Source organism: Bombus flavifrons, chromosome 5, assembly GCF_040668555.2.
Source record: "Bombus flavifrons isolate JBK064 chromosome 5, iyBomFlav1_principal, whole genome shotgun sequence".
Lineage (NCBI taxonomy): Eukaryota > Metazoa > Arthropoda > Insecta > Hymenoptera > Apidae > Bombus > Bombus flavifrons.
The window spans coordinates 8935000-8958067 of record NC_138446.1 but is presented as its reverse complement, the minus strand read 5'-3'; the positions used below and the strand labels follow the sequence as shown (position 1 = coordinate 8958067).

At 36.3% G+C, this 23068-nt stretch overlaps 1 protein-coding gene across 6 annotated transcripts in view; it reads right to left on the bottom strand.

Moving 5' to 3' along the window:
* E23 (ABC transporter G family member E23) overlaps window positions 1–23068 on the bottom strand; it is a 272552-nt gene that overhangs the window by 123282 nt on the left and 126202 nt on the right. For 2 of the 6 annotated variants that reach the window (XM_069112858.1, XM_069112857.1), the window contains exon 1: window positions 15097–15266. The exons of the other annotated variants lie outside the window; for them this stretch is intronic. The gene's annotated coding sequence lies outside the window, so the exon portion shown is untranslated. Of the gene's footprint in view, window positions 1–15096; window positions 15267–23068 lie in introns of those variants that run through there. 6 annotated transcript variants of the gene reach the window in all.

Here is a 23068-nt window from a genome sequence, read left to right as displayed (position 1 = left end):
ACTATACAGCAAAACCGAATTAATACCAGGGAAGGTTAATCTAAAAGACCTGGAAGGTACATGAACCACGTGTCACAACGACGAAGGGTCAATCCCCGAATTTTAGAGCAAACGTATTAAATTCTCCCACTGGATTTGAAATTTCCAAAGCGATTAACCTCCGTGACCTTTACTTTACATAAAAGTTCCAATGAAACGAGCTGATACGAGCCACAAGTTGGAGCTATTAAGATCATAAAAACTGTATGGAACGCAACGTTGTAATCATCGGATTTAAAATTCAAACTCGAATCGTATCGACATACGATCGACATACGATTAAATAAAATCGTTATCCGTGTGGATGTATGCGTATAATTAAACAAAACATCTACTGCCGGGACAAATAAAATAAATCGGGGGAATCGAGGCCAAGATGGAAATCGAGATCGCGAAGCGTGTCACGAATTCAGTTTGGAACCGCGAGAATCACCCGGTAGAAGGACGAACGGATTCGAGGTGGACTGTGAAACGCACGAATACCAAGGACGAATCGCAGCACTGCCCCACATTTTAACCGGCCAATGCACATCTCGACCCCTTCGCCCGATGTTCAGCCAGCCTGTTCGCCGGAGGAACGCGCACGAACCACACGCTTGAACCCGCGACCCGGTGATCGTTCGACCCCTGGGGTCGGCTGTCCAACCGAACCAACGATTTCCGTGGTTTCTCTCGTCAGCCAGAGAAAAATCGATCGACACAGATACGTATGTGCTCTTCGTCTTGGAGAAAATGTAGTAGATTGAACTTATTAGATTGTTTCATAGTGGCATTTTATAGCCAAGAACTAGTTAATTTGATTGATTTAACGAATTGGTTCCAGATTATAGTCTAGCTAATTAATATGGGTATTATTTTTGTTGTTTTTGGAGGAGATGTGATATTATATATTGAATTTATTAATTAATTCGGTAGTTTTTTTATAGAGAAGAAACGGTTCATTTGATTGATTTAATCTGATCGATTCCAGATTAGAATGTAGCTGATTTATATGCGTTTTATTATACTTAGAGAGAGCATAATATTATATTTATTTATTAGACTTATTCTAATTCTAACTGAATTTATTAGACTATTTCAGTAGTTTTTATAGAAAAGAAATAATTAAATTGTGATGGATTCATCAGATTGACTGTAGATTAAAAACTCATAATCATATGTACCTTCTTTTGGAGAAATAATATATTGGATTTATTAGATCGTTTTTTACTTGTTTCTATAGGGAACAAATTATTAATTTGACGTATTTATAAGATTGACTTCAGAATACAGAGTAGGTGAACAACTCTTTATAGAGTCCTAAATACTGCGTTGAATACAATGTTGAAACGACACTGATGTAATAACACACGTAACATTAGATGTTCCTTAGTCGAATAAAAAATTCGTAGAATTTTATTTCACTAGAAATAAGAACGGATGGAATATTATTGTTCGTTTTGAATCAATTCCTATTATATTCTTATTTTATTCATAATTCGTAAGTAGTGCATGTTTGCGAAATTTAAATGTAGATTCCAATTTCAATTTCAAATCGCAAATATACATTGAAATTCTAATATAAATTTGAGCTCAATTTGAATCTTTCAAATTCAAATAATGTACATCAGCCTTTTTAAAAATATGTTTCAAGATAATTGTATTAGAAATTGACAAAAAAGAAACAACATAATGGTTCGATATAATGACGATAAAAAGAAAATTTCTATTTTTCCTTACAAGAAGTAAAACGCTGCTGAAAATTGAGAATTTGATTGGAAGATAACTTCGAGCTGGAGGCTCGAATGGAGCCTACGTCAACGACACGAGAAGCTGCAAGAGTTTTCTACGCTAATAGATACTATATTACAGCTATAACGAGAGAAGGAATCGTGGTCGCGAGACCGTTTGAATTTTACGGCCGTCCCTATTCTTCACGGCTATCGTATTTATGGTGCACCGTAAGAGAAACACAGTTCAAAGAGGTCTGTGCGAGTCCGATCGAGCCGGCCATAAATAATTCTCATCGCCTGAATTCGCTCTGATTTATAGTTAATTCAACTACACCTTCCTCTTAGCCAGTCGTTTTCCTTTCGCATGTCTGCTTCTTTCTTTCCATCATCATTTTTCAATATTTTTCAATATTTTTTTCTCTTTCGTTATTTATTGTAAAGAAAATTACTATTGAAGATTTCATACGTTAAAAATGATAATTGGTACTTCTTGTATTCTGATATCCTAAACCTGTTCTAACATTTACAAAATTGGCACAGAACTAGCATCTACATTTCACATCGATATATGAATAATAAAAATGACAGTTTGCATAAGCTCATTCTCAATCCTCTAACAATTCAGGCGAACTAAACAGCTTGTGTTATGAACTTGTGCGTGAAGTAAACAGACCTAACTCAAACCCAATCCACAAACTTTTCCATTAAGCTCAAATGCTACAAATAAATCCGTTATTGCTAAAAATATGTATAAAACCGTATTCTCATTAATAAAAGATATGAATTTGTATAAACACATCCCCAATTCTCCAAGTAATAATGAAACCTAATACGACTCGCATACTTCTTCAAACTCCTACGAACAAAATTTTTCTGAACGAAGATACAAATTTCTATAAACCCATCCTCAATCCACCAATAACTAATAAGCAAACCTAACCCAACTCACAAACCTCTTCAAACATTCACAAATAAATGTTGATTCTCTACGTGGTCACTATCATCGTAAACCAATCAAACCTAACCCAACTCACAAACCTCTTCAAACATTCACAAATAAATGTTGATTCTCTACGTGGTCACTATCATCATAAAACCAATCAAACCTAACCCGACTCACATACTTCTTCAAACTCCTACGAACAAAACTTTTCTGAACGTAGATACAAATTTCTATAAACACATCCTCAATCCACCAATAACTAATAAGCAAACCTAACCCAACTCATAAACTTCTTCAAACATTCACAAAGAAATGTTGATTCTCTACGTGGTCACTATCATCGTAAACCAATCAAACCTAACCCGACTCACATACTTCTTCGAACTCCTACGAACAAAACTTTTCTGAACGAAGATACAAATTTCTATAAACACATCCTCAAACCACCAATTACTAATAAGCAAACCTAACCCAACTCACAAACCTCTTCAAACATTCACAAATAAATGTTGATTCTCTACGTGGTCACTATCATCATAAAACCAATCAAACCTAACCCGACTCACATACTTCTTCAAACTCCTACGAACAAAACTTTTCTGAACGAAGATACAAATTTCTATAAACCCATCCTCAATCCACCAATAACTAATAAGCAAACCTAACCCAACTCATAAACTTCTTTAAACATTCACAAAGAAATGTTGATTCTCTACGTGGTCACTATCATCGTAAACCAATCAAACCTAACCCGACTCACATACTTCTTCAAACTCCTACGAACAAAACTTTTCTGAACGAAGATACAAATTTCTATAAACCCATCCTCAATCCACCAATAACTAATAAGCAAACCTAACACAACTCACAAACCTCTTCAAACACTGACAAATAAATTTCGATTCTCCGCATGATCAATATCATGGACCAAACCCTCCGCTGCACATATACATATACTTGTGATTCTTCGCATCTACCCTGTTCGAATGAAAGAGACCGAGAGGCCGAATAGAAGGAAAAAGATCGAGATACCGGTAGGCACGAGCCAGCAGCCGCGTATCAGCGTATCTAGGAGCCGGTGAATAGAGGCCACTCCGTGTATATTTTCTGTACGCGTGTCGGGACGCATTTTTACGTTACGTAGGACGGGAGGTATGTGAGGCCGGCTCTCTCGCCAGCCAAGCAGATAGATAGATAGCGTGCGCAGAGAGAGATTGTATCTGCGGGGTTCAGAGACCCCGTTCTACGTGTCTTTACGTATCTGTGTTCTATACTATATTACTGCATATGACTCTTACTACGCGTATACACATACATACACGCGTATACACTTCTTGCGCCATAACTTCGTGGACATGTACTGGCATAATACGTTCACGAGTGATAAGCAGCCACGCGGGCAATGTGTCTTGCCCTATCAGAGACTAATAACGGAATTGGTCAGTGTTTGCGTAGATCAGCTGGTTAGAATAACCGGCACAACGGGAGCATTGTAATCGTCGAGACGATAGTGTGAGTTCAGGAGGTTTGAAATGGTTGATTGTTCGTATCGGGCCGCTACGTTGAGAAAGATTTTATGGAAGTATTCAATGCAAAACATAATACATGAACATAGTGTAGTACATGTATGATGTACATACGTGACGATTGAAATTTCCAAAGATAACCGTCCATAGTATAATTGGTTTTTTTTCTACTTATTTCACATCTTCGCGATGTTCTAAATATCCTTGCAACGATTGTAAGAAGAATTCTGAAACATTTATTTACTGATTACTGTTATTTCTATTTAATTATTTAACAGATCTGTAACGTTCTTTTTGAAAAATTTTCGAGTACGACATACTATGTACGTACGATACTATAGTATTAGAATTGGATTTAGAGTAACTAATGTGCCACATTCCAGAAGTGTTTTCTTTAGATAGGAATTATCTGGAAGATCAGAGTATTTAAAAATTGTCAACATCAATTCACTCGAACCTAATATGTTAAAAGTCACTCTCGTCAAATAATCTCAAATTCCGCGTTAAACATATTGAAGCAACCCTATTCTCAATAAATACTCGCAACAAAAGCTAATACAAATTTACATTCTAAAGTACTAAAACATAACCACGAGATCTATTTCATTAAATGTAAATTGAATCTGAAACTTAATATCGAACCTATCAATCCACCACTTATTTCCAACACTATGAACGCTATGTATATTTAAAACTATAACTATTTCAAGATTATATCTGCAACTTAAATTCCACTTAAACTTAATTTCAAACTCTCATTTACCAATTAATTCGATTAAACGCAACCAGCCTGTTACAGCTTGCTTACACAGCGTCGATCGATTGAGAAGAGAATCAGGTTCGATAAATGGAGATGGATCGGTGTTCCCTTTGAAATTAAAATGGTCGCGAGTTTAGCGGGAGGGTTCCTCACTCGGTGTATCGGTATTTTTAGCGACGTTCCGGACTGAATTGGAAGCTGAGACAGCAGGGGAGGAAGCGTTTAAATGCGCTCCATGGAGGAAATTATGCGCACCCCGGGGCCAGACTGACCGGACACCGACGGAAGATCGTCGGCAAAGATTTATTCTTACAATTACCGATAATGAGACGTAATGCGGCTACGGGACCGACAGGTCCAACTGTTGACCCTTCGACTCTCTTCAGTGTCGAAGAACTATCATTTTAATCAAAGTGTAGTGAGGCTTTGGTCGACTCTAGTCTTTGTTTAGTTTTATAGTGTCTTCTTCTTTTATTCTTTTTTTCTTTAAATTAGGATAAAATAGTCGCAATTTGCGACACATATACTGCAGATTTTTACGCTTTTATGGGAAACTTGCCACACACCGCTGAAATTAAAATGCCAATCATCTGTCATTAAAGAATCAAGAAGAATTCACCAAGTTATTAATCGACGTAGATATAAAAATCCAGCTTTCCAAAAAGTCACTTAAATGAATTTTTGCTTGAAATTGGAACAGAATACCTAATCACTTCTAAAATTGTCTTAAACACACTTCTGACATCTTCTGCTACGTATCTATACTAAAATAAAGATGCTCCATTGCATCAGATATTCAGCCAGAATTAAATTCTTCGTGCAAAAATAAACAAGCGCATTTACCTCATTAATATGTAAATTTAGTTTTGTCCTTGTAAGTGGTAATAAACGACAGAGTTATAAATATAACAAAGAGCTGTTTAAAATTAAAATTGTTTGATTTATCGTTATCTATTCACGTTTTATTTGAGTATTTATTTTATGTATACGACTAAGGTTGCGTAAAATTCTTCCGAGAAAAATGGGGTCGCGAATGGGAAAAGTCTAAGAAGCGACGATCTACAGTAAAGTGTTCATCATATTTATGATATTTAATGGATAACACAACTGTTCATAATGTGACACAACGAGTATTACACTATCTTATATATTATTCTATATAAATCTCACAATTCTATCTCTTTATACAAAAGAATTGTAAAATAAAATTTCCAAGCGTCGAACACCCCATGTTTAAATGAAACACATAAATTGAAATCAAATGAAAGACAAGTACCAAAATCGGGAAATCTTGTATCTCAACAAAGTAAAGATAACGTTGATAACGTCGAAAGCAGAAACTATTTAGCAAGAAACAGATGGATTCAAGGCGTCTTTCGTCCATAATACGTGCATTTACCATAATCCAGGGTGGTTGATGTATGTGTTCGAGGAGGTTTAATCACGAAGGATCGACAGGATCCCATGATATGAACACGGGAGCTTAAGGCGGACCCGGCACGCTAATCCAATCCAGGGAACTACAACGCCAGGGTTATTCACAAATCGATGAAGGTTAATCAACAGAAACGAGAATTCGACTTTTAAATTCTTCAGAAACTGTAATGTACCCCGTTCGTTGTAGATATAAAACGTACAGGATATTCGCGGAAATTTAAGAAACACTTCCGTGGTAGAATAACTGCAAGCTATTTTCAGAGAGAATAACGATTAGAGAGCAATTTCTAATGAAATAAAAAGATCAGAAATGATAGGAGGCTACGTGCAAAGTACATCTTTAAGGTATTGATTTTCTGGAAATTTAAGCGACTCAGCTATGGGATAAAATATCGAAAATTATATTAGGAGGAAAAATTGAGAGATTAATTTATGATTAAATAAAACGTAGATATTTGATATAAATGGTATTTGTCTGCTGGAATATCTTTAATTCTAATTTAAAAATTTATGGCAAATGGAAATTATTTGAATCGACATGAAAAGAAATCGGAGATAAAATTGATGATTACAAAATGAATATTTCCGTAGAAACAATTTTAGAAGATATTTGAAAGCAAAATTTACACTAAAAGGGTAGTAAAAGAATAAATTTCAAATGAATGATATTTTACAAATTTACTCAATGTGATAGACAGTGATTTAAAACGAATTAAAAATGATAATAATACACAATACATAATAACAACGATACAAATTTAATACATTAATGGGCATGGTAAACAATCGAATGGAAATTTTCCAAAAATGAATTTCTTACTAGGAAGGTACAAAAGCCGGAAAGAAGCGGAAAATCATTTGAGATTCATGTTGACACTTCAGGGGTTAATTGATCCGAGGTACGAACTAAAAGAATAATTTTGTAACAGCAGCAGCGTATCGGGGCGTTCTTTTTTCAAGTTTCGTTGCTCTTGCTCATTTATCTTGCAACACTCCAATTAGAAGAGCTAGCGAATTCTTTTATACCGGTCGTGAAGCAGCAGGATTTCGCAAAGAAAATTAGACTTCAGATTGCACGAAGTATTCAGGGGGTTTAAGTGGTTACGTACACATTTAAAACAAGTGAGCTTGACTTCGCTACCAAAGGAAGAGCATTTTACAAAAAGGGACCCTCGTTGAGATAAAAATCTGGAAAAAAGTTCGAATGGGTTTGTTTTCCGCGCGGTGTCAAAGAAGCTTTTGAAAAAAAAAGAACAAGGAAAAAGTGATCGAAAAACGTAGGGAAATTGATAAAAAAAAAGATGCCTTGGAAAGGTAATGAGAGATTGACGCGAGAAAAATCGTAAAAGTAGAACGTTCACCTGAAAAGGTTATTTGAAAATGGCGATGATTTTGTCGTGAGGGGAAGTTTAAACTACCCTCTGATTATAAAATGGCAGAGGGTAAAGTGATGAATAAAGGTGGACGAAAAATTTGAAATTACTAATCTACATGAAAACACGTCATGTGTGTTTAAGCACATTTTTTTAAAATAGGTACTGAAAGAACCTTTTTACTAAAATAAATATTTTTGGATTTTAACGAAATGAAAATTAAAAATAATATTCAGGAGAGCGTTTCCTAAATTACAATTTCATGTTGAAAATTAAGTATCAAAAGTGTATTATGAATATAAATAACAAGGATAAAAATATGTTAGGTATAGAAAAACCTTTCTATAATGCGGTAACTACTACAATACGGTGTCTCATTTATATACAAAAATTTCTATAAACACAAATAAAACAATTTTTACGAAATTCTCGAAAATCATCCAAAAACTATGAAAACGTTCTATCGTGTCAACGTCAACTGGACACGTGTATCCTTCTCGCTTTCAACTACTATTCCTCCATCCCAATACCAGCTCCAAGATCCTCTGAAACATCCTAAAATATTCACAAAGCACGTGAAACTCTCTACCAAGTCTAAACTAGCGACCGAATCTCATCTTCAATCTCCATCGAAAAATCCTAGAATATTCTCAAAGAACAGGTGAATACTAAAGTATCCATCGTTTCCTCTTTCAATCACCATTTCCCAAACGAAAAATCGTTTCTAAGGTCTACAAAGAAAACCCTGAATATTCTGAAAGACAACGCATCGTCTAAATCTTGCCCATTCTTTCTACTGTCAACCAGCGACGATAATGTCGCAAGAGTCTTGGGAACCGCGCTGATTTGTGCCCATTGCAGTACCGTCTTCCAAATGGAATAATACAAGAAAAATGAAAAAAACATTCTAATACCGTGCAAAGCTAGAAAGATGATTATCAGAAAGTCTGAGAGGCAAGAAAAATGCTGCCTTCTGTCGCTCACTGGAATGTTAAAAACCCGAGGAGGAACTTCCACGAAATACTAAGTAAGCCAACTGCCAAACGACTAGAATAGGAAAAAAGCGAAAGGTGACGAAAGACAAAAAGAGGAATTTCTTCCTTTCGATTCCTCCTACTTTTTGCTTTTCAATTTTATCGAAAGTGATGGTCGCGAAAGTTCGTGGCCGGATCACGTGGCTGGATTTAGAGACGGGTGCAAGGATGCGGCTCGTGGCGCGGTTGCCGGAAAGAAAAAGCGTATACCTTGGCGCAATTTAATCGGAGAGATCAGGTAGATCAGCTGGTGGAGGCAGGGAGTCTGGGGTGGATGTTAGGTTGGTCGGTCGCCGTGCGGATATCGACCCCGGGTTCACCGACCTTTCTCCGCCACCATCGACCCCTCCACCTGAACCTTCCGCCATCCCTCGTCGGCCAGCCCTCTCCTCCCTCCATCCGGCCCCCGCCAACCTAGCTAACCTTCTTCTTTCGCTCTCTGCTGCCACCCTGGCCCGCCAGCAGCTCTCAACCCTGCCAGATGTCCTCAACCCCGACACCCTTCATTGATCCACCTTGCGACGCTTCTTCGAATTTATGTAAATGTATCGTGTGTAAGTACTTGGACACTTGCGAATTATTGCAAATGTATGAAATATTCTGCGGACCAAGCTCTTTAATCTAATTGTTGCCTCTGATCTTATCTCAGGCAACGGTATACAGTCGACGTGAATAAAGACAATAGTTGATATTATAGGATAGTAGAAGATAGTATGAATAAAACATGTAATTATCGAAGGTGGATGAACGTTTCTTGCGAGGAAAGGCTATTTCTTAAATATTTTATCTATCGGAAAATTCATTATGCAATGTTTCATTTGGTTCTGGTTTCTTATTCGTGTCGACGCGTATTGGCCGAAAGTGCCACATATGCAGATAAGACCATGTAGCAACGCGTACCGGTTTGTTCATTGGAGAATATTGTAGGATTTTTAGATGGAGATCGAAGATGATGCCCGGCGGGTAGAAACTAAAAGCAACGGGTCTGTTTCTATTTATCAGAGATACGATGCTCCTTCAAAGATGGAAAGTAATAAGTTTGAAGATAGTGAAACTCATGTTGAAACAAATGGTAGTTGGCTCGGTATCCTTATGGTATGTAACTCTATAAAGAAACATGGTATTGATTTAGTTTATTAACAGGAGTTTTCAAGTGAAACTCGATGAAGCAATATCAACGAAAGATATAAATGATTCGCATAACGTCAGCAGCTGATAATCCTATAGATCATAATTCTTATTTCATTCCAGCATTCCACATGTATGTCCAACAAATTAGCCAATAATCTAAGTATTCGACGAACAAAATTAAGAGATTGAACAAGATCGGTTCGAAGAAACTTTTCAGTTAACTGAATTTCAACATCCCCCCCCCCCCAATCGGCTAACAGATATTTTGAAACGCACGATTAAGTACCGTACGTTATATTATTCTCGTAAATTCAAGCCCATTGCCGGTTACGAATCTTTACAAACCCGGTCAAAAGCCTCGAGCCCGTTATTAACGAAAGCATTCGGCAGAGAGAAAGGATTAATGGACTCGATCCGCGAATATGTTTCGCTATCTATCGAAAACACTGCTGTCGGTTTCCCAACAGCTGTAACGAAAAGCATTGCGGGCGAATTGCCGCCGAACACGCCGCAGTTCCGTCCATGGGAACTCGCCATTAGGCAAATGATCGTGCTACGAAATTTACAGATCGATTGAAAGATGCTGTACCACTGAAACGGAACTTTACAATTGCACCAGCCATTTGTACTTTGCTTCTTTGTTTAGGAAATCGCTGCAATCTGTCGGTGTTTTCCGATATTGAAGAAACGCGTGGAAGTAATTGGATAAAGAGAATCGAGAATTGAACTACGTTGCATCTAACGTGCCGCGTTAAAAATTTAACTTTGTAATTTTCGAGTCGACTGATCTCCAATTCCAGGTTGTAATTCCAGCTTCGAATTTAAATTCTAAACCTGAAACGACACGATCAAATTTAAAAGAAACTGCCCCGAGGAAGCTCTTATTCTAATCTAATTACACGACTCAACAACGATCCTCGAAACTCCAATTGAAAAGTTCCCTTCGTTTCGAACAGCAAAGGACGACAATGCAACTAAAAGAAACTCCTTTGCAAGAATCCACTCGAATTTCATTACACGAGCCTCGAAAACAATCCTCGTTCGACAACGTTCTTCCCATCCACGCGAACAAACGAGCACGCTCGATATAATCAACGAGCGGAAAATCGTCGAAACCCTAAATGGGTCAGTTTACGACAACTTTTCACGGGGGATTGTTTCGTCGACTGTTTAAGGGCGCGAGCGGAACCAGTTTACACGCTAATGGCTCGAAATGCTCGCCCGTAAAACACGCAAAAGTGAAATTGTTACGGTGGGCGTGTCTTTCATTTGTCGGCTGGTTTGCATCCTTTAAGTTCTTTGCGCAATAAAAGTTTACGAGACGCTGCCGCGTTGTTCCCATATCCACTTGCCAAACCGCCATTATCGTCTACAACGTTCTCCAGCGGTTCCAATGATCGTGTATTTAGCGTGATTCCCGTTTTCGACTTTAATTGCGTTTATATTTACTGCGGAGAATTAGGTTACCTAAAAAGTTGTCTGGCTGTTTTCCTGGATATTTCATTCCCAATTGGTTTTCAGGAGTAGTAGAGTACTGCGCATGGTATAAGTATCGTCACAATTGTTATTTTAAATAGTATGAACCGCCAAGGGTCTTGTGGTTATAACTGAATTGGGAATGATTATGCAAATTTATATTCTTACGCATACAATTGAAGAAGTAGAACACGAGTTCTTTAGAGAATTGAAATGTTTTCTTTTACGTGTGTGTAGTATGTGCACTCTACATATTATTGTACTTTTTTTGTACATTGAAATATTCCATAAATAATTCACAGCCCACCAATACAAGGAAACTGAGATTGAGAGGTCTTAGAATGTCGTCAATGAGTTGCCGGATTTTACATGCACCCAGATACAGGAAAAACATCAATGGACGATATTTCGTTTAGCTTTTTTACATCGTGTTTAGGCTATGAAAAATTTCTGTCGCTAAATGTCTCATAATGTATTCTTATACTTTCCCAGTTTGTTCAGAACAGTAGGAAATTTATTATGTTAGTGAATACTATATCGAGGAGTTTATAACTTTGGTTCTACCTTTCCTATAATCGTATGATAAAAAGCATGGTAAAATTGAGATTCGAAAATGAAGCTATGTTATTTTGTATATTATGTTATATTATTAGATTATATTAGAACTGTATAATTAATCACCTTTTAATTAATTTGTAAAATCAATGAATCCTCCCTTTAAAAAAAATTATATATATACAGGGTGGTTGGTCACTGTAGATCGTTGTCTCGATGGAAAAATTAAAAAAAAATTAAAAAAAAATTTTTATTCTATATTTTCGACTTCTTTTTTCGCGTAGAATCACCCCCTTTCCGTTTGTACCACCAGTTACCAACCACCCTGTATATAAACACTCAGACTTTAAAAAAAGGAATGTTTCTTAAATAATACAGGGATATTTTATTTTATTTTAATTAACTAATAAAAAAGAATCTTAGAAGAAAAGAAATTTTCAAATAAAATTAACAATATTCTTACAATTCTCTTATCAGCTCTTTATAGAAGAATCTACACGACACAATAAATCTACTTTTTTAAGCCAGATATCAATCATTAAACTATAAGAAAGAGAATCGCAAAAGACACTTCGAACCCGATATCTACTACAAGTACTATCCTTTTTCTTTCAGAATGGTAAACTTTACCAACATTTCCACGTACACGCGACATAGGAAACATTCAACATCGATTGGGAAACTAGTATGCCATTATAGGTAAGAAATGTGACTGACGTATCTCGTCGCTGATCTTTTATCTCGGGATTATTAATTCGAACGATTTCGTATTAAATAACGGTTATACCAGTTGTCACAGGGCAGATAAAAATATTTATTTGACATATGCACTTTAGGATGGAAAAACGAAGAAAGGAAGCAAGGAACGAGAACTACGAAGGAAAAGAAAGAACGAAGAATAAAAAATTGACGAGAGTTCTACGGACTGACGCCGGCAGGTAATTAAAATACAGCGTCGATATCGCGTCGGGTAATATTATCGAGCGCATGTAAATTGAAACACGATATCAGTTAGCGATACTGTCTGCAACGCATATGCATTCTCATTACGGCTATATTAAGCTTGATTCAATTATACGATACACCGATTGCGCAACTGAATAACGAGCGACGCTTGAAAATTAACGATAAGGTAGTTTTTATTTCGAACCTCGTCAAACAATCCTCGATATCGTCGAAAAGATGCGAAAACTTTGTTTTAAAAGATATATTGTGGATTTGCATATCTTTTATGTTTCCGTTCTTGATTAAAAATCTAGCATAGCATCTCTTGCATAACGTGTAGGACTTGTGAGAAAAACAACCTTTGTTCGTGTTTAGCCTTTTACCAGGGGATCAAAAGAATATTGTAACATTCGTAATTCGATGTTCAATGTATTTCAATTCTTTGATGTAGAATATTCATTAGATTACATAATTGTATCTTAGAAAATCGTATGTCCGTGTATTTATAATTATATCTTAGAAAAGCTAGAATTAATCTAATCGTAAAATCATAGACCTTATAAGAGAATTTTTTATGAAACTGGTTAATTTCCATTAGATAATACATCAAGATATAGATCATTTCTTTATGCTATCGATTACCCACATCAAGTGATGAATGTAACTTTTATTATTAGAAGTACGTATTCGTTTAAAATATTCGAATCATTTATTCGAATATTTTATTACTGGAACACATTTTTATCTAAAAACACGATGAATTTAACAAGAATCGTTTTAGCTCTGGGTCTCCCAAATAAAAGTATTATTAGTTTAGCCTACTTTTATTCGGAACTACATACAAATAATATTAAACGTCGTTTAAAAAAAAAAAAAACGAGACGTCGAATATCGTTTAAAATTGAGAATTGTGTCGTAACGTAGAATGGAAATTTCTATCAAACTTTTGTATTTATATGAACATACTATTAAATAATACAAAATTTAATATACTTGGATTTAATTAACTAGCATATACATATACTGTAAATGTCGTAATAAATAAATACGATGTTTCGTAAATAGTTTTTGTACTCACCGTATATGTATAATTATATGTATAATTAACAGACATATTTTATAATCAGCATAATACGAATAAACGAAGATATATTGTAAAATAGAAATTACACGCAATACACCGGAGCTGCGATCGAAGTAAACAGAACGCCGCCCAATTCAAGACTGCGAGAATTCGGCACTTCCCCACCCTTATTTACCTTTCTCGCATAACCTGATGTTATTATGAATGTTCTTCATACGAAATCTATACCTGACTTCTGCTCGAAAATTATCCCCACAAATATCTACCATTTATTCACATCACTCGTATATTTTGTAAATATTAATTTTAATATTTTTAATGAATTCGTTATTTAAAATAACCTTCTGCTTTGTATAATTCTAATTCTTAACAATTTTATTTCTTGCAAAGTTAATATGTTTCAATATCAAAAAATATCTTTATCTATAATAATTTAATCTAATTATATATTTTCGATGTACCATTGCTACACATATAATATTATTTAATACAACGAATACTGTATAAGTAGTATTCTTTAATTTAAAAGATAATCTAAAATTCATTATAACTCTTTTGGACTGTGATTTATTAACTATATATATGATAATATTAGTGAATCGACAAGTAAGAAGTTGTAGGTTATAGACATTTTTATTCCGTATAATTTTATAACCTTACATAACATAGAATTCACTTATTTCATTACTATATTTCTTCCAATTAAAGAAAATCTATTAGTATAAATAATTTACAATAGTGACGTGTAAAGTTTCACTAATATTATTTCAATTATACAAGAGAGTCTAAATAATAGATTCAAAGTATTTATTAATATATTAACTTCAAATTGAATTAATTACAGTTTAAATGCATATAACTAGACTGCGAATCCTCATGTATTCATTCAAAATATGAGTATTGAAAATCCACAGAATGCATATATGTACATACGATAGAATAATCGTTATAATCTTTAGCAGGAATAACGAATCTCCATCTAATTTCTATTCCTTCAATTGTATCCACGAAAATATAAATTTACATAGAAGTCTGATCTACACTAAAAAGAAGAAAAACGAATTTCAAATTTTCGTCTTACCTGCTCTATACAGAGTCAACACGATGCAAGCACCAAACACCGGTAAACCCGATAAAACTCACTCTATCACCATTCATTCATGCGGCGCGAACCCGGTTCTCCTCACATTTTTCTGAATCGGTTTTCGATCTGTAAATGCGGCTAAGAAACGAATCGCTCGAGGAGGTAACACTAACCGATGCACCCTATATATTAGCATGTAAATATATGTAAATACAGGAGGTGCGCGCGTCTCAAAGGAGAACAGGGTTGCCAACTCTGCTCGCTCGCCGCTGCCATGTTACGTAATTGTTCGTTGCACCGCGCGGCCCCGTCGCTTTCAAACGTGAGAAACATCGAGACACTTTGTAGTTTCGCAAATTCGCAACATAACCTCTAACGAACCGCGAATTTCAGGCGTAACCCCAAGAAAATCCTCGTTAGTTCTTGTTGTGGTACGAGACGAGACTATCTCGTGTTCTCGCGTTATCGCTAGATATCGTACAATCGATTCTCGAAGTTTACATAAGAGAACGTTCGTTTATACTCGAAGAATAGTAGCGACCGATCGAAAGGAATTATTCGACACAATCGAATTACATACTGGAAATATGAAGATTTTGTGTTGTGTGAAAGCATGGCTGTATCAAGTCGCATTAACCTGTTAGCTGGCTGACACGAGTTAATTGTTACAATAGAAATGCCAAAATGTTGGTATTTTTGAAGCAGTAATTTTTTATTCACAGGCATTTATTATGTATGTATGCATATTCAGAATACATCTGTTGCATCATGTTCGTATTTGCTAGTAATATTTACTAATATAACCTCTTAAGAGATCTTGATAAATGCGTGTATAGATCATTTTTATTTGACAATCCTCGAAGATTCTAAAGTACAATAACTGCATAATGTGTATATTAATTTCCTCTAAATATTTCAAGATATAATATTTAGAAATTATGTTTTAAATATGTACGATGAAAAATAGAATAATTTTGTTCTTTTTAATAAGGTCGTCCATAAATATGTTAACTAAAACCGATGATAGGATGTTAATGAAAACGATGATGTAAGTACAAGATGTAAATCGAGATACAATCATATTAAATTTATAGCTAGATAAATTATTATTATGACAATCAAAATACAACTAATTTACACGAGGAATTAATTCTTTCTCGCTAACAGGTTAAACTTCTGAAAAATAATGTGGTCTATAGGTTTATAGGTCTATAGGATAGGTTTATTCGCTCGTTTTTCAATAAGAATGTTTTAAGTCGCCGCAAATATGAGCGTTACAACCTTTTGTACGGATGTAAAAAGATATTAATTGTAAGAAGCAGAGGATGAGTGAATGAGTAAATTTAAAACTATACAGAATATTATTAATCCAGATGATTCGACAAGTTAAATCGTTTTTTATATATTATTCGCAGGTGTATGATACATATTGTTTGTTAGTATTCCATCATCCACAGCAGCTTCCCACAATCGCGTAATTATATTTTTTATCACAATATTAATATATATTACAATTTTTTACAATTAGATCGATCATTAATGTAAATATTAAGCATCAATATTATAGTAATTGTAGCGATAGGTCACATACATTATTCATTGATATCGACCCATTTACGGTATCCTTCAACATCATAGAGAATCTTGTCTTATCTTTTTCTAATCAGATTTACGACTAAAAAGAACGTCACATTACAGGAGATATTTAACCACGCAATGTCATGAAGTATTTCATGCAAACACACTTCACCAACTCAGCACAGATCTTAAAGAGTGTAATATTATCACGATTTCATTTGCATCTTAGTAATTAACCTAAATAAGAAACCCAACAATGCGAAGAGTATTGCACACATTTTTTCTCTCTCAATTAAATCGCTGAACGTAAACACGTAGTACTATGTTTGTTCTACGAAAGCCAAGTTTGGAGCTACAATTTTACGAAAACGTCATGGAACACTCTTTTCCACTCGTTCGCTAGTTTCAGCGTTAACCTAGTTGAGAGTACTGTACAACAGTAACATATATCACACTTCTTTTGTGTCTCAGTAGCAATATAATAGAATAAATGCACGTGTTACCATTTGGTATATAAAAAGTACAAGAAAGAATTGGTACTTTTATTTATAAGATCTACTAGGTAGATTTAGACTTCAATTTTAATTTAATTGAGAATATTGTATAACAGTAGTTCTACATATTGCATCCCTTTTATAACTCAATCAATAACACAACGTAGAATATCTATCTCTACATATATCTATTGTAAAAATGTGAAATTAAAATTTTAATATTTACTACAGTCCCTTTTGTATCTCAGTGAAGAATTAAATTGACTATGTTTGCTATAAGAGAACGCAACATCGTATTTTTATTATTTTTATTATAGTATTAACTTCTATATTAATTCAGTTAAGAGTACTCTACGACGGTGCTTCTAAATATTACACCAATTTTTGTAGTTAAATAACCAAATAAAAAGTAGTTCTACAACTTACAACGTGAATTCAGAACACGATTTTCCACTTCGACTTCGGAATTAACCCAAATAGTTCACCCACAATACTACAATGTACCACGTTCTTGAGAAGAGTACAGCTCTGAGTTGCAAGCTGTGAGCTTCAATTTACGAAGACTATTCGTGGCACAATTGCACCAGATCTCAGCAGAATGTCTACCAATTCCCCTGACAAGCAAAGGTCCAAAAAGGTCCCCAGGTTTCGACTCTAATAACACGGTTGCAACCGTGCAACACTACCGGCAAATACGGTAATTTACCGAAAACAGGTTCACCGGATGATCACAACAATGTGGTTAGCCGAAGTAAAAAGCTGGCCGAAACGATGCTACGACCACGCTCAGTGGTCTTCGATGCTATGCTCTTTGACGAGCAACAACCGGCGCACCCTAAGGAACTACCACTCCCACGGTCTCTGATTATCATTTAACCCGTTTCAATATGTCGGTATTTCTGCCTCTTAACGTGCCTCGATTCCTGGAAAGTTACACTCGGTGAACGTCAATCTTCATAGACGAGTTGATTCCTGGGATCGATGATCAACGTCGCGAACGACGAGAAAAATAAGACGATTGCTTGTAAGTGGAAATGATTCTATTGAGTCGCTATGGATGACGAATGTTTTGGAAGAAAAGCTTTTGGATAGATTTGTTGGAAAATAATCTTTCTCCTCGAAAGAAGGTTTCGGAAATAAGAGGATACAACGACGAAATGAATTGTTCCATCTCATAAAAGGAACTAAATGTACGCCTTTAATTACGCAAGTCTGGAAATGCATCCGAAAATAGCTGGCGTTTAACATAGACTAACCAAGCCAAACCGCCAGAGATTCAAATACCGTATCATTAGAACGCAGAATAGCCCCTAAATCTCAACACACTAACATCCGGCTTTGCACCGTGCAAAATATCACGCGCGGCCGAAGAAACACCATTAACTTACTAACTAAAACTTTACAAAAATTTCCCATCAACTATTAATTGTTCGATAATCAAACACGGACAACCTGTCAATTAAATAATTACAAGAATGTCACCGATCAAGACTCCTGTACATTGATCAAGACTTCCATACGTCTGTTTAACTCCATTCTGCTATGAGTAAATTCCATCTTCTAAATGAAACAATGTCCCAATGACGTATGAATATCGCTATATTTCCATCCCTGCTACATTATCCCAGTAATCTTCAAAAACCAAGTTCTAACATTCAAATTGACTTAAAAATCCCATCACTCAGCAACGCGTCCGAGCCAGTCACCTGTGTCAGCATCGTTCAAAGTATCCACCCCCGAAATAATTTCCAGACGTGGGTCCAGTACTGACCTACGTTTTTCCAGCGGCAGACGATAGAATCCCTCGTTCCACGAATCAGAGAGACACACAGGACGCAGGAGAGGAAGAAAGAGAGCTCGCCAGCGCTAGAGTACAGGGCAGAGAGCCGAGTCGGCCAACGCTATAGACGTCGGGACGCTATCCGGTCGATACAGGCAACCGGCAGACTAGGAAGTAAACCCGGGCATCAACCTCTCTGCCTACCACCCGTCACCCTTCTCCGCAACCTCGCGCCGGACGGACGCCGGGAGGAACCCCCCTCGATCTCTCGAATTCGCTCTCGTCGCTCTTCGACCGCGGGTGCAACGACCTCGCCCCGCCAGAAATTTGGATCTGGAGCGAGCGGCTGTGAGACCAGCCGCAACCTGTGCCGTGCATTTCGTAATTATCGACGCCGCCAGGACGACAACACGGAGGGGTGGAGTCCCGTTTCCGTCGTCGCAGACCTGTCTCGCCAACATCTTTCGCGATATTAGCCACCGCAGAATGATATTGACTTTGCTGTTCAGATACTGATCTGCAGTGACTGCAACTGCAGGACGAATGGGGTGTTCCATGGGGATGAATTTTCCTTCCCGCGCAAGTGGAAGTGGAAAGGGTAGGTCTTCGACGGACCATGCGGAGTCTGGTCTTTTAGAGGGTTGTGTTTGATTTATCGGAGTTGGACTGATTTGTCGTTTGGCTGTTTCTTGGGTTTGCACGAAGTTCAGGTGGGAATTTAGAGTTTGGACTTTGATTTTGGGAGGTTTAATTGCCAAGCAGGACGATTAAATGGGTTAAATAGATAAGTGGGGTTGGGGATAGATCGAGGTGGTTTTAGGTCGGTTTGGTTGTTTGCTGCTTCTGAGTGGATTTTAGGTGATAATTTAGAGTTTGCCTTTTGGTTAGTTTAAATTAATAGATAGACAGGTTGGTTTAGACAGATTGCGTTGGTTCTGTAAGCTGATTTTGGTTTCGTGTCTGGTTAGTTCTTGTTTTTATTCCGAATGATGATTTAGAGTCTGGTGTTTGGCTGGTTGGTATTCAGGTGATTTCGTTGCTTCATTTAATTAGATTTTGTTACTTCTTGATTTCTCATTAGAATTTCAGATTTAGTCCAAAATACATATAATGAACTAGGGGTGGTGACTATTAATGTGGTTAAATGAGATGTGATAATTTGCTCCAACCGAATTCAAATCGTCGAGCTTCCCTCGTTTCAACTGTTCTTGGATATTGTTTCAATAAAACTGAAGTTTTCAATACTTCACCTAACATAGTGCCCGCAATAATTCTTTGAAATTTAACAAACCATTGTCCGAACCAACCTGAATCCTTCAACATTCTTAGAAACCTCATTCAAGCCCAACCTTATTCCCCCTACTGCGAAGAAAAAGCATTGTCTCATCGAGGTGGAATGCAAATAAAATGATCGGTAGCGAACGTAAATCACGATCTCTTTTAGAAACTGGAAATGGTCGGAGAGTCTTCCGTCTCCGTATAATGAAAACGTAATGTCCCGTAAAAGCAGCGTTCCTCAACGAACGAGGCAGACGAAAGAGGAGAAGAGGCAAGGAAACGTGGAGAGGTTCGTTAATAAGCCGGTAACAATTTTGGACAAAATGTTGCACCCATTAAAAGCCCGATGTTCTGAGTTACGATGCGCCAAGCGAGATTACCGGACAATATTTATACCCGAGAGACGAGAGACCAGCCAATAAGGGAGGGCTGTCTTTACTGGTTAAATTCTTGTACCTTGAGAAACGGGTCAAACTGTTCGTCTCGAGAGTGGACTTTCCATCCTCGATGAAGTAACGCTTGATATTATTGCAAATTGAGGCTGCTACCGTGTCTGATGTATGGTGTCGGCGATGTGGAAATTTTGGCCAAGGGAGTTCTCCGGTATTGAGAAGTTTCTTTCGAGTTAAGTTGCTTCAGAGAAACGGCGGTAAAATGGGCGAGGGGCGAGGGAAAGCCGCGAAGTTTCTTACACGGACAAGTTGGACGAGGTTTGGCTGGGTTTGATGACGCGTATTTGCTCAGTTAATTGCTATAGGTGAAAGTTGCCAAGTAGTGTGTGCATGGATATTGTCTTTGGGGAAAGTAAATTGGTATCGATTGTTTAGGAGCTTGTTTACGAGCTTGTGTTCAGAGGCTTGTAATTGTAATTTAATGCATGTTTCAGAACGCTCGAGGCTGTCGCAGGTTTGAGATCGAATCAAATGTGACCTGATGAACGATGAAATTGCAGAATTCGATTATTCCAGGTTAACTGTTCGATTTCTAAGCGTTATTGATGCATCCTCGTATTAGAATCAAGCAATTTTTTAAGCAACAACACAAAGTCGATCAAGTTGATTTTTATGTGATCTATGTGGTAAATATATATATGTAAATGCCTGTATATGAAGTAAACTAAAGAAACATTTTAGATAAATAACAATCGTAGCGATAAAACGCGACTGAACTAAAAAGTATTCTATTAAAAATGATGGCAAAAATCTGGTGCCAAGAAAATACCATGAAAAGATTGATTATTTTCCAGTATATTTCTAAAAATTGTTTAGTTTCCTAATTATTCTTCAAATCTCCAAATTTTCCAATTTTATCTATAAAAATATTCTGATTTCAAATAAGTTTTCTCCTTTTCTTTGTTTGTCAGCAAGAAAGTAAGAAAAAATTGGTGGAGTGCATTAGATGTGATCGACGAGTTACTGACCTTAAACGCATCGGCTTTTATTTATGCATAACCGAGTTCGCGCACGAGGTAAATTTTAATGTGATACGACAGTCTGGTCGGAACGATTCCGAAGAAAGGATCTGTGCCAAGGTAATCGAAATGGAATGCCACCCGTCTGAACCTTTTCTTTTTTTTCTCCCTATTTCTCTCCTACACGCCTTGTTTCGAGTTCGAGCTCTCAGACCACTGCATGTCGATACTAAGAGAGAAAAGAGTTTTTAATTTTACACAACGTGATCTATCCTTTTTACGAATATTTTTTTTTAACTCGACCAAGTGAATAGTAGGAGAATAATATCTAGTGTTTCTACATAAAAATTTTTATACTTTTTGACACTTTTATTCGTTACCTTGTTAGCATGATTTCATTGCTACCAATCTTCTGGTGTTGTTATTGAATTGTGTGCCAAACTACTACATTCTATGTAATTCTTTCAATTTTAAATGTTCGTGTAAAAATATTCATTCGATTTTACATATCCTTATAAGGATATACTGATTAGTATATCACAAGCTGTAATCAATTTTCTTAAAAATCTACTTTTAAACGGAAATACGTAATATCACAAATCCAATAGGACAATTGATTTCCCTATTTTAGAATCCTCAGATCAATACTAAAAGATATAATCCAGTTATCTAACAATAAGAAGATATTAGAAAATTTAAAAAAACAAAGGAATATTAATTGTTCCCATAAAAGAAGGGTATCCTCGAAAAAATTTTAACAGTTCTTCTCCTGCAATTTTATCAGTTCATATTAAAATATTCATTTGCATGTCACATACGTTACATGTAGGTAACCAATGTTTGCTACAGTTTCTTTTCTAACTGAGATAAACGAGCCTGTCGCAGAATAAACTCCAAGAACCTAAACATCCAAAAAAATTTTCCATAAGAACCAGCAAAGTTTTGGAATGAAAAAAGCTAAACGAAATAATATTTCCTCGAAAATTACAGTTTTAATTTAAACCTGAAAATCTACCTTAAATGCTGCTAAAGTGATATTAAAAATACAGAAGGTGTCTGCAAATTTGCAAAGTTCCCAATATACCTAAAAATAATTCAAGTGTGAGAGACTCGAATCGGTAGACAGCAGGCACCGATCAAGTCAGCAATTATCTCTGGCAGCGACGTATCCGCGAGGCGAGACGCGACAAAGGTCGCTGCTGGCAGCGAACATTTCACAGCCTCCTGACATTTCCAGCTTTGGAAAGTCTGGGAATTCGCGGGTCGAAACGGTGCACCGCGGCGAATTCGATTGCGCCGGATACCACGCGACCGACCCACTAAATATTACACCACCATGCAAAAATCCTTAGCACATTTTCTATATCTTTCACATAATCTTAGGAACGTCTGAAAGCTTATCAAATTAAAATTGCTGAATGGACTTAT